Consider the following 12406-nt stretch of genomic DNA (forward strand, 5'->3'; position numbering starts at 1 on the left):
GCAGAGGGCCCGATTCGGGGCTCGATCCCAGGACCCTGGGGTCATGACCTGAGCCAAAGCCAAAGACTTAACCCACTGAGCCATCCAGGTTCCCTATGCATTAGTTTCTTCATCTGTGAAATGGGAGAGTAGTAGCGCCTGCCTCCTAAGGTTATACTGAGGACAGAGTTTAATCACGTGTGTGATGAGACCAGCACCTGGCACACAGTAAGTATTTCAGTTAATATCAACAATTATTTTTTATTTCCCTTCTCATGTTCCAACTGGAACATGGACTCAATGAGTAGAAAAGGCAGGCAGAATGTGTTAGACTCTTTGAATTGTAATTGCTTGCTCATTTTCTCCTGGTCTCTTTTTTCTTCTCTTTCCCCAAATGCCAATAGTTGAATTTGTATGATATGACCTTGCTATATGTTGTATAGGGGCTTTCCTTCTGTTGGGATTCTATCCATTCTTATACTGATTATCACACAATTTCTAGTTTGAACACCTTCACAAAGATTAGAGAAGGACGTGGAACGTCTTGACCTCCTTGCCTCTGTGACCCGTACATTCTGAATTTTCCACCACCAGTGGGTTTAGTCTTTCCGTGCTGTTCTCCTCCAAACACGGCTATTGTGTCCTTTTGGCTCCTTTTAGCTTTTCCTGGAGAACTGGCTCCTTCTCTAGCTTCAGCTTTTTTGGACACTATTTTTACAGATTCATGTTCTTTCCTTTCTTTTAGCACTGAGAAAGTAAAAAAGTCAGGAAGAAAGGCAACACTGCAGAAAATTCATGAAAAATAGTCAGCCAGTTTTTTTTTAATGTGAAGAACAGAAGAGAGAGAGGAGGCCTGAGGAGTTGGCATGAGGAAAAAGAAGCATTTGCTGTTATATACAGCAGGAGCTGCTGTCCTACCCAATGTGATGAATTCCCAGTGGCCAGAGCTGCGGGAGACAAGCAGGGCTCCTGGGAGCAGCCCGCCTGGGATGGGAGCTGACTGTGACGGTGTGTGAGCCAGATTTGGCCACATCTGTTCAGTTCAGTTTTTATAGGTATTTGTTTTCTTTCTAAGGCCCGAGACCGAATTCCTTGTTTCTGATAGTGAGGCTAGGGAGGGAGGAGCTTAGTAAGATTGGGATAATATTATTGGGATCATCCTTTGATCCAATCCTTGTTCATTCATTCCTTCAACAAATATTTACTGAGTACTTCTGTTCCAGACACAGTATAAAACATTGAGGATAACAAGGAGAAGTAGAACAGTCTCTCCTCTTAAGTCACTTGTGTCTAGTGAGAAGGAGAAGCGTGAACAGGTAAGGCTCATAGAGCGGTGAAAGGTTAGGGTACCCGGCTGGGAGCCCCTGAAGCAGTCCCCTGCCAGTGATCCCTAAAAGTACCAGGAGATGGGCGAGCAGCTGAGACAGAGGAGGAGAAGGAGCTGGGCCAGATGTTATATGAGAAGGTTCTTGACAATGGGGCTCAGTTCCTTTGGGATTTCTCAGAGCTAGTATAGAGGCTGTCTCAGGGTCATCCCATCAGAGGGTAAGAATCTGGGGTATTGGCCCCATAATCCCCCCTTCTGGCTTGCCTTGCCCTCTCTGGGGGAGCACATGCTTGGCCATAGGCACTAGAAATCCATGACTGTGTAGGAAATGATGGTGCCAAGAGGATATAGACCCACTGACTGGGTTTGTTAGCTGCGCTAAGAGAAATAAGCACATGCTACTACCGAGGCCCCAAAGAGGGACTCCCAGATCAACTGGATTGGGCCCAAGAAGTCTTCCTGGAAGAGGAGACAGTTGAGCAGTGTCCTAAGGGATATGTCACTCTGCAGCTGTTTGGCAATGGCACAGGCAGAGTCCCTGAGGCAGGACTACATTAAAGATGTTGGATTGAGAGTTCTGTCTAAGGTTAAAACAATTCCTACTTATCACCCTACCCATGGGGCTTGGGGAATTTGAGAGCGAGACAAGAACTGAAATGGCTGACATCCTCACAGTGCTGTCCTCTCCAGAACGGAGAATGAGAGAGAGAACAGTGAGCAGTGAGCTTGTGTTTGCTTTTTGCAAAGAAAGCCCAAGGACTTTCTGGGTTTGCCCCAAACCTACCCCAGGTTTCTGTCTCCTTGGAGTTAGGTGCTTCCTCAGAACCTCCTTCCATCCCACAGCCCTGCCCAGCCCCCAGATGCTCACTGCCCTCCCCCCTTCATCAGCACCACCTCCCAATTAGACCAAGGATGTGGCCATCGGCTGCCCAGAATTGCTCTCCCCACCTTCGGCTTGCCCTGAGCAGAGTTCAGGTTGCACATTTCCCGACACTCAGAGAGACCCATTAATATTTAGCATGTTACATTTCCAAAGCACTTTGCTAACACGAATTGATCTTTCCAGCACCCCCTTGTGAGACAGCTCAGTACTGCTAGCCATACTGGGGACAGGAGGCTTGGGGAGGATCAGCTACTCGGGCTAGGGCCATGACTGGGGTGAGTGACGGATCCAGATCAGAACCAAAGATCGATGACACCAGTTGTCTCAGCCACCAGACAGAACTCCAGAGTGGCCCCAACCATCCCCCACCCCCGCCCTGCCTGGGATGTCTGGGTTTAACTAGAATGGGTTTGTCACCCTTAAGAGCGGATTGCTCACAAACCAGTTACTGTTTATGGAGCCCTTGTGATGTGTCAAAAGCTGGGTACGGATTATTTAGTTCCCACAACCCCTGTCCACCCTCTGTGATGTCACTACTATTATCGTCACTGTACGCATCAAAAAACTGAGGTAAAGGAGGATTAAGTAACTTGCTTGAACTTGCTAGTTGTTGCTGGAGCTACTATTTAAAACCAGGCTATTTTGTTTCAGAACCCTCTAGCTGTGACGAACCACCTTGAGGGTGGGTAAGAGGGACCGGGTTAAGCAGAATTACTCTTTGAGAAGTTCTGCTTACTCCCAGGCAATCCATCATATGCTTTGCAAGATGCTTTGCGGAGGTAAAGGAACTGAGGGTAGGAGGCTGTCAGCTACAGTGTTCTCGAGGAATGAGAGTGTAAACTTAAGTCGTTGGTTACTTGATTTCCTCTGGTTTTATCCTTGGCTTTCCACTCCCAGCCTAAAAGGACAGAGAAACCAGTTCATGCAATAAATGAATGTGGGCCCCTTGGGCAATGCGTTGTCTTAGTTAAGGCACTCATTCTGGTAGGGTAGAGACACACGTAGGTGGGGAGCATTATGACCAAGGATGATGAGAGTTCACGGGGAGAAGGAGCAGAAGTGACTTGTTGGTCCAGAGCAGTTCTGTGGAGGTGATGTCAGTTGGATCCTGAGGGAGGAGAAAGGAGAGAATGGGCACTTGATGCTCAGGGCGCCGCATGTGCAAAAGGAAGGGGATGCGAAGAACACAGATATTTGGAGGGTAACAAGAAGTTCTGTCTGCCTGAGTTGGCCTTCTTGACTTGAGTGGGCCAGTTTCAGGTCCTGTTATCCTAGGAGGACTAGATTATGAACTCTAGGATATCCCTGAGAATAAAACTGTTTATGACATGTCTAGCCAAATTCTTGCTATTCTGCTGAGTAGAAAAGATGATTTGTTTAACAAATACTCATCAGGTTTCTACTCTAGGTAAGGCAATGTGCTGGGTGTTGTTGATAAGGAATCACAACTTTCTGAGTGATATGGGGCCATGGAAAATAATTTGGGACTAGGAAGGAAACTAAAGAAGGAACACTGTGCCTCTACCACTCTCTTAAGAGAGAAATAATTAGCTTTGAGATTTAAAAAATTAAGGTGTTCCCTACTCACCTCGGTCCCCTATGGGCACAACCTGGCGTAATGCTCATGCCCCTTCTCCTCATTTAGCCAAAACCATTCCCATCTATCTTAGGACTTAATCTTCATGATTAACCAATGAGGTAGGCGGCTTTGGTGGGTCTCCGTTTAACAGATGAGGAAACTGAGGCTTGGTGAATCATCTAAGGTTCTATGTTATCTAATGGTAGAAACTCTAAGTAACAGAATTTAGTAGACCAGTCCTCAGTTAGAACTCTGAGTAGTCAAGTTGTTCTCAGATCAGAATGAACATACCATCAACAGGCCCTTCCTTCCATGTGGGCACCATGGCATCGGATAACTTAGCCATACAGACCTAGAGGTCAAGGGGCAGATAGGTTCTGGGGTCTGGAGTCCATACTGTGTGTCAGAGTTCTCTGTTCTGCTTTTCCTCATGAATTAAATGGGAGCTGACTTTTGTTACCCTGCCCTCCTATTGTCTTAAAAAGCCTTATCTTTGCTCTAGCTGATGCCTAAGGACCCAGAAGTCCAATAACATTCGGATCCTTCTGTGGTTATTGGCTGAAAGTCACAAAAGGGGAGAATTCTCAAGTTGGGGGTAGCAGTCAGGGCCCACACTTCCAAGGGGTTTTGTTTATTTAGTCCCTCTGTCCTGAGAACATTTCCTCCTACATCTTCCATACTGTACAGGTAATTATAGAATTATATTGGGAAGATATTGAAACTCGGGAAGATTGTATAATGTCCTGCGCAGAGGTTTTGTTTTTGTTTTTTGTTTTTACATATGCTTTGTTCAAACTCTCCACTTTAAAGCTAGGCTAGAGATGCCCATGCCCTAATCACTGAGCAGACAAGCTATGTGGAATCCCTGAGTCTGAGACCAGATACCCTACTAGTTATCCGAGGACTTGCAAAGGGTCATGCTGCTAAAACAAGAGACTTGGCAGCAGGAACACGGTCTGAGAGGCTGTGTAATTTTGTGGTTGAGAGCTCAGACTCCAGAGCCTGATTGCCAGGGTTTAAAGTTCAGGTTTGTTCCGTATCAGCTGCATAGCTTTGGGTCTTAGCTTCCTCTGGTGCAAGGTGATGGTGCTGTTACCCAGAGTGAGATGGAAAAGGAAAGAAGCCTCAGGTCATTTCAATGCCACAGTAAATAGTCATAGGTCAGCAAAACGAAAGCAAAGCAGAGCAAAGTTTTATTGAAGTCCACATCAAGGGAGGAGCCGGCCAATCAAGACAGACAAGGGCCCAGGAAACTCCAGGGTATGGGCTTATACTAATATTTTCTTTTGGGTGTATCCTAGGGTCACAACCTCTGAGCGACAGGCCTGGATTCCATAATAATTAGCCAACAAACTGTGTCCTTTCCCAAGATGTATTCAAAATACCTGCAGGGAGTAGGAAACCCAACATTATTTCTATTCTAGGGACAGAGGTTAAATAAGAACAAAGTGGAGGTGGGACTTTCTGTACCAGTGCAAGAAGAGGAATTAACTCTTCCTCTCCGGGATACTGCATCGGCAAACTGACTGCTAGATGGGGAGCCTGGGCTGGTCCCTCAGCGGTGCTTCGCTGGACGTCAGGAAGTCAGGAGTCTAAGGTCCATCCCCCTATTGCTCCAGCCTAGCTTCCTGCCTATCTATAGCAATAGATGGCACCTCGTAGGGTTAATGTGAGGGCTGTCTCAGATCAGACGGGTAAAGGGCTTAGGAACATAGCAGGCACTTGTTAAGAGTTAAGTGCTATTCTTTGCTAAAGGGAGGGCCCTTTTGTTCTCTGCCTGTCTTCCTTCTCTTCCTAGGTTCTTGACTCCCTCCCTAGTTTGCATTTCTTTCTTTCTTTCTTTCTTTTTTTTTTTTTTTAAAGATTTTATTTATTTATTTTTCAGAGAGAAAGAGAATACGCACAAGCAGGCAGAGTGGCAGGCAGAGGTAGAGAGAGAAGCAGGCTCCCCACTGAGCAAGGAGTCTGATGCAGGACTCGATCCCAGGACCCTAGGATCATGACCTGAGCTGAAGGCACTGGCTTAACCGACTGAGCCACCCAGGCGTCCCTAGTTTGCATTTCTGAAGCCCGTTGCTCCAGCGTCCTTTCTGGTCAGGGGGTGCAAAGATAAAATAGCTTGCCCAGGGGCATACCTTTTTTCTGTACTGTTTACACCATCACCTTAAACCAATACACCACAGCTCATTTTAATCCACGAACTAAGGGCACTTTAAACCAAGCATTCCTTATTTATTCTGTTTACCAAAAAAAAAAAAAAAAAAAAAAAAAAATCAAGGTCCTTTGGTTTCATGTTCCTTTATTGTATTTTGTAAGGCACTGAGCATATATTGGATACTATGTAAATGTGACATACTCTAACAATAGTAACCGAGACAGATGAGAAACTCAAGGAAGCAAAGTCACCATTGTGAAGTTAGCCTTTTATTGATGCGCTGAGTGATTTGGGAGAGACAATGTGGCTCCAAGGCTAAAGAGCCCGCAGGGATTCAGAAGGCAAAGGTTTGACCCTCAGTCACAGCAGCAGCTCTGGAGACCCCAGGCTGGCGGCTTCCTTTCTCTTGACCCCAAATTCTTCCCAGGAATACTGGGCTCAATGCCCTAAAATCCTCTCCCAGGGATGTTAAGCCAGGGATGCCGTATGTGGTTGTGCAGATGGTACCCAGCACAGGGGTGTCCCCCGAGGGAGTAATTGGAGGTTGAAATGTAGTCTCTGCTCCGTTCATCTATCTGGGCACCCTGCTGTATCCACCTAGAGGACGGAGCACCTTTTTCTTTCTTTCTTTTTTTTTTTTTTTTGAAATTTGCCCAAAGGTACCGTGTGGGCTATTGGAGGCCCTATACGAAGCAATGTGACCTTGACAGGGCGCAGGGCTTAGCATGTAGAATGAAGGAAATTGTTGAACACACAGCTATTGAACATCTACTATGCACCAGGCACTATTCTAGGGGTTGAGGATATGCAGATAAATATGAACAACCTCTGTCCCTGGGTCCTTTCTTGCCTTCACCAACCCGTTGTCGCCTACCTTCGATCTTTCAGCAAGTCCTATAGACTCGGTCTGCAAAATACCTGTCAAACCCACGCACTTCGTTTCACGGCCAGCACTTGGTTTCGTTATTTCTTACCTAGACTATAGCCACAATGTGCTCCACTTCTACTGTGGTCCTCCAAACAAAACCAAGAGTGATCGGATCAAAATGTATATCGATAACATCACTCCCTTATTTAAACCTTTTGGTGGCTATAATTTAATCCAAGGTCCTTCCTGTGGCCTCAGGGCTATGCACACCTAGTTCTAGTTAGTCGTTCTTCTTCTTCATTGTTTTCTTCTTCTTCTTTAAAAGATTTTATTTATTTGACAGAGAGAGATCACAAGTAGGCAGAGAGGCAGGCAGAGAGGGAGGGAGAAGCAGTCTCTCTGCCGAGCAGAGAGCCCATGGCTCCATCCCAGAACCCTGAGATCATGACCTGAGCCGAAGGCAAAGGCTTAACCCACTGAGCCACTCAAGCACCCCTAATTATCTCTTCTTGTCATCTGGATCACTAAACCAACATTCTGCCTGAATTCGTCAGGGTCCTCCAGAGAAATAGGAACCAACAGGATATTTATCAATCTATCTCTATCTCTGTATGTTTCTCCTATTTATGTGTGTATGTGTGTGTGTGTGTTTATGAGATTTATACACTTTTTATATCGTGAGGACTTGGTTCATGTGATTGTAGAGGCTGAGAAGACTCACAGTCTCTTGCTCTCTGCAAGCTGGAGACCCTGGAAAGCCAATGGTATAATTCTCGTCTGAGTCCAAAGGTCTGAGAACCAGGAGATCCAGTGGTGTGAATCCTAGTCCAAGGGCAGGAGAAGACCAATAGACCAATGTCTCAGCTCAACAGATAGGCAAGAAGGGAATGAATCCTCCCTTCCACTGATTTTTGTTTTATTCAGGTATTCAGCAGATGTGATGATGCCTAACCATACTGGAGAGGGGAATAATCTACTTTACTGAGTCTACTGATTCAAATGCTCATCTCTACCAGAAACATCCTTGATGACACACCCAGAAATAATGTTTAATCTAGGCACCTTGTGGCACAGTCAAGTTGACACAATTAATCATCATATCAACCCCACGGAACTGATGATTCTGTCCTTCAAGCAGCCTAGCTGTATTTTGTATAGCCTGATCCCTTCGGCTGGAACACTTTCCCCTTGACTGTCTCCTTCTCAACCCTCTGGTGCTCAGTGGAATGTTCATCTCCTCAGGCAGGCCATCCCGGATCACCTTGTCAAAGCAGTGTTATGTTCTCTGTCCACTACCACTCATTGCCAGAATGCTCTGTCACAAAGCAGACCAGCTCAATTTGTAGGTATGGAGGTCTTTTTTTCTGTCTTATCTGCTAGATTGTAAGCTCCTTCACAGTAAGGACCATGCGTATTTGTTCTCCACTGTATACCCTTCAGCATCTTGCTAGTCTCTTGTGTGTAGTAGTAAATAACAATAAATACATGCTAAATGAAGTTGTTACAAGGAATTCATCTAATAGGGGAGTCATCACCATGGTACAATGTAGAGATGCATGAGATGATAAAGACAGTTATATGCTGGCAAAACGACTCTCCAACCCCCCCCCCAAAGGCCATGATTTGTCATTTGCTTATTTGCATGGTGGTTTAAATACTCCAGTTACAGCGGATTTCAAGCTACCAATGGCTTAGAAACTGACTTGTAAAATTCCTTAGTATTTAACAGTTGGCTCTTCAAACCTGGTGTGATCTGGGTCTAGCATGTCACTGGAAAAGAGGCTGGGATGGGGGCAAATGATTACATAATAAAGAGGCAGTGGTTTATCTTGGGGGAGCTCAGTAAAGGTTTCCTAGAGGAGGTGACACCTGATCTGGGTTGTGAAGGATGGGTATGTTGGCTCAGGCCCTATGCTTCCAAACTGGCTAACATAGCCCTGCCCCCAGTAGCCCACATTCAACCATCCTGACTCCCCTCTGCTTGCCTGGTAGTGATCAGCTGACTCAAACCAATCCTCAGAAAATCCTTCCATGTGGCTGGTGTTATGCTGGGTTTGTTTTTGGTCCAACAGAGGAGAATTAGACAAGGTAGAAATTAGTAAAGGGAGAAAGGGAAGGGTTTTCCAAACAGAGGGACAGCTTTTGCAAAGGTGAGAGAGCAAGTACAATCCAGCAGTCTAGTAAATCTAGATGTATGTGGGAGGGAGTGGGAGGATATTAGCTCCTGACAGGTTTTGTTTGATAGACCAGGAGCATATGCTAATTTCCACCCTGGGCTGGAGCAGGTGGCAGAGGGGAAGGGAAAGGGACTGTTTGCTTTTCCTGCATAATTCTTATCACAGCTGGTAATTCTGGGTTTTGGCAATTGTGGTTTTTATTATCATTGGTTTTGTTTTCTTGTATGTGATCATTCGATTTCTGTCTGTCTCTTTCAAGAGAGTGTAAACTCCAGAAGGGCAGGTACTGTCTTGCTCGCTAGTATTTTCTCAGCACCCACCCCAATGCCTAGTGTGCATTAGACAATAAAAAACATTCTTGTTAAGTGAGTCAATCACCTGGGGAACCTTTAAAATTTGCTTATGCCCACCTACCTTAAATTAAGATCTGTTATAAATCTTCCTTCTCTGAACCTCCCAACCACAATATGGGATGGCAATGGTGGGGGAGTAGTGGGGCTAGCATTCTTGTTTTGTAAAAGCTAGATAAGGGATTCACCTCCATACCTCTTCCCAAATCCAATCGAGTGAATCCTTTAAAGGAGATTACCAAAAGTGAGACATGATTAAATTTGCCATTTACACAAATGGGCCAGATGGCAGTAGGCAGGACTACACAGAGGTGCTGAGGTGCTGAGACCACTAAAGAAGCCAATGCAAGAAATGATGCTGGTCTGAGTTAAATCACTGGCAGTGGATGTGAAGAGAGAACAGATTCAAGAGATGCTTGGGAGATAGACTCTGTAAGATTCAGTGGCCATTTGAGTATGGGTGGGAGAGGAATCTCATGGGAGAGAAGGAGGAATCTAGGTTGGGGGCTGGAGTGACTGTTAGTGAATGGGTTGGGGGAGGGGTTGTTCCTTGTCAAATTGCTGCATTTGAGATGCCTGTGCGACATGGATGAGGAGTCGTCCCAGGACTATGAAGTTGTGAATACAAATGTGGCACTCAGCCCTCACTCGGTGCCCCCAACGTTCATTCCATTGCCAAGAACTCTGGAGAACGCTAATAGTTAAGAGATGGGTTAGAAAGAGAATTCTTGAAGGAGACTGAAAAGGACGGCCTGAGAAGGAAAATGCACGTAAGTAACAGAGAAAGTAAGGGATAAAGAATGTCCAACAGCCTCAAATGGTGCCTAAAGATTAAACTGGAAGACCTGAAAATTCCTCCCGTTAGTTTGGCAATGAGGATTTGATTGGCAACTAGGGCACTTTCTGGGGGCTGAACCTGCAGGGCACGCAGGAAGAAGCGGATACGAGTTAGACTGCTTTTTTCAAAATACTTGGCTGTGAAAGGAAAAGGAGGGATGTTGTGACTGAGCCGGACGTGAGGAGGCCAGAGCACGTTTATAGCCGAGACGAAGCGGGGAGGGTTGGCAGACGGGAGCGCAAACGCCTTCCCTTCCTCGCCGGTTTTTTTTCTGCCAGCCCTCCCCCCACTTGACCTGGAAGCTGCAGACGTTGCACCGTCCTGGAAGGACTACAGTCCCCAGAAGGCCCCGCGGCGCGAGGCGGGGGCGGAGTCGGGGCCTGGCGCGCGCCCCAGCGGCGCGGGCGGAAGAGCATGAGCTTCGAGGAGGCGGCGGAAGCAGAGAGCGACGGCGCCCCCGGTAACGAGCAATCCCGCGTCCTTGTCCCTCCCTGCCTTCGCACCCCCAGTCGGGGCTGGTCGCTTCCACTTCTCCCCATACACTTTGGACTAGACTTCCTTTCCCTTTTTGGTTTTTACCGGCACTTTTTCCCCCTCACGTGATGCGAGGGGCGGGTCCCCGCCTGGGGCGGAGGTTACTGGGAAGCTGCCGCCCTTCGACCCCTGCGGGCCCTGGGTTGCGGGGTTCCTCAGAGCCCTTTTTGCTGTTCTAAGACTGCGTGCCCGTTTTGGGCCCTCTTCCCAAGTACTCTCTGCGGGGAGGACATTTCTTCCCCGGGTTTCAACAGGTACTGAGCGGGTCCTTGGCGAACCCCCCTCTCCCCGCCTTTCCTCCCCCCCACCCCCCAGCCCCGGAGTATGGGGCTGTAGGCCACCGAGGCCGTCCCGAGAAGTGCCCGGGGCGGCCGGCGATTTCCGGGCTGCGAGCCTTTCCTGTGAGTCCGCTCGGCTGGCCGGGAGCCCCGGGCTACGGGCTGTAGGTTGGGCGTGAGCTGTCTGTTCGGGAGGATGTACTTCCTGGTTGTCTTGGGCGGCCCTTGGAAAATCCCAAGTCCGATTATTAAAAGTTTTCTTTATCAGTAAAGACGCTTGTCAGAGTTGAGAAGGGAAGAAGGTTAGGATTTGGAGTCTAATGCCCTCTAGGAGTCTCAGGTCTGCCACTTGCTGGGCTTGTCGTCTTTTGTAGCCCATTTAGCGCAGCCTTGGTTTCTGTATCTGAAAAAAGGGGATGATAGTCTTTGGCCTGCCTGTTTCCCGCTGTTTCGGGGGTCCGACAGAAGTGATATATGTGAGAAAGCATGTATCAGATGTAGCCTCGATATCCTTTCTTCAGTGTAGGGCAGTTGTATTTTAAAACCACATTTACGACTTTATGAACTCGATTATAATATGATCACACTCTTTGTGAAAATCAAATGAGTTAATAGGTGGAAGTGTGTTTGGAAATGAATACAAGCTATACAAACTTTCTTAAGCCATGTTCCTGTTGAAGAGGTGACATTAAGGCCCTAGCACCTGTGGAGTCATTTTTTTTTCTTAGGATTTTGTTTATTTATTACAGAGAGAGGGAGCACAAGAAGGGGAAGTGGGAGAGGGAGAAGCAGGGTCCCCGCGGAGCAGGACACCTGATGTCAGGAAGGCCAGTGCTGTGCTCCATCTCAGGACTCTGGGACCATGACCTGAGCCGAAGGCAGATGCTTAAGGACTGAGCCACCCAGGCGCCCCTGTGAAGTCAGTTTTAAACTTCATCTGGATTTTAAGGTCCCCCAGAATTTGGACACTTCCCTTCCCTCAACACGCCCAACTGTCTATCCCTTTTGCTCTCTCATAACCTTCATTTATTACACAAGTAACAAATATCTAAGCACTTAATGTTCCTCATTTGTGGTGCTGAACTAATGCCTGTTTCCAGCTGGTCTTGTGTTTTCTTCTCCCCCTTTTCAGATACTACTGGTCCTAAATCTAGCTCTAATGCTAACACAATGCCATTAACCTTGTGGGCATACTAGCTGAAATATTGGAGTTACCTTCACCTATCCTAGGTGTATGTGCTAGAACTCTTGTTTCCTCATGGTTAGGATTCAGAATATAAATAGCCCCTATGCCAGTCTTCTGGCAATTAAGATCTGAGACTCTAAGCAGGTGGCTTTTTGTCTTATTATTCCCTTAGAGAGAATAGGGATTTTACAATCAACTTTTTCTGGGTTTGGAGGTGTAGTAATTAGGTAATCCTGTATTTACATTGAAATC

General features: G+C 46.8%; 1 protein-coding gene across 2 annotated transcripts in view; it reads left to right on the top strand.

Annotated features, from left to right (window-relative positions):
• The first annotated feature begins 10563 nt into the window (after positions 1-10563).
• Positions 10564-12406, top strand: part of R3HCC1L (R3H domain and coiled-coil containing 1 like) — a 92853-nt gene continuing 91010 nt past the window's right edge. The window contains exon 1 of one of the 2 annotated variants that reach the window (XM_044240270.1): positions 10564-10616. The gene's annotated coding sequence lies outside the window, so the exon portion shown is untranslated. Of the gene's footprint in view, positions 10617-10662; positions 10945-12406 lie in introns of those variants that run through there. The other variant, XM_044240271.1, reaches the window with a different exon arrangement.

Source organism: Neovison vison, chromosome 2, assembly GCF_020171115.1.
Source record: "Neovison vison isolate M4711 chromosome 2, ASM_NN_V1, whole genome shotgun sequence".
NCBI classification, from domain to species: Eukaryota; Metazoa; Chordata; class Mammalia; order Carnivora; family Mustelidae; genus Neogale; species Neogale vison.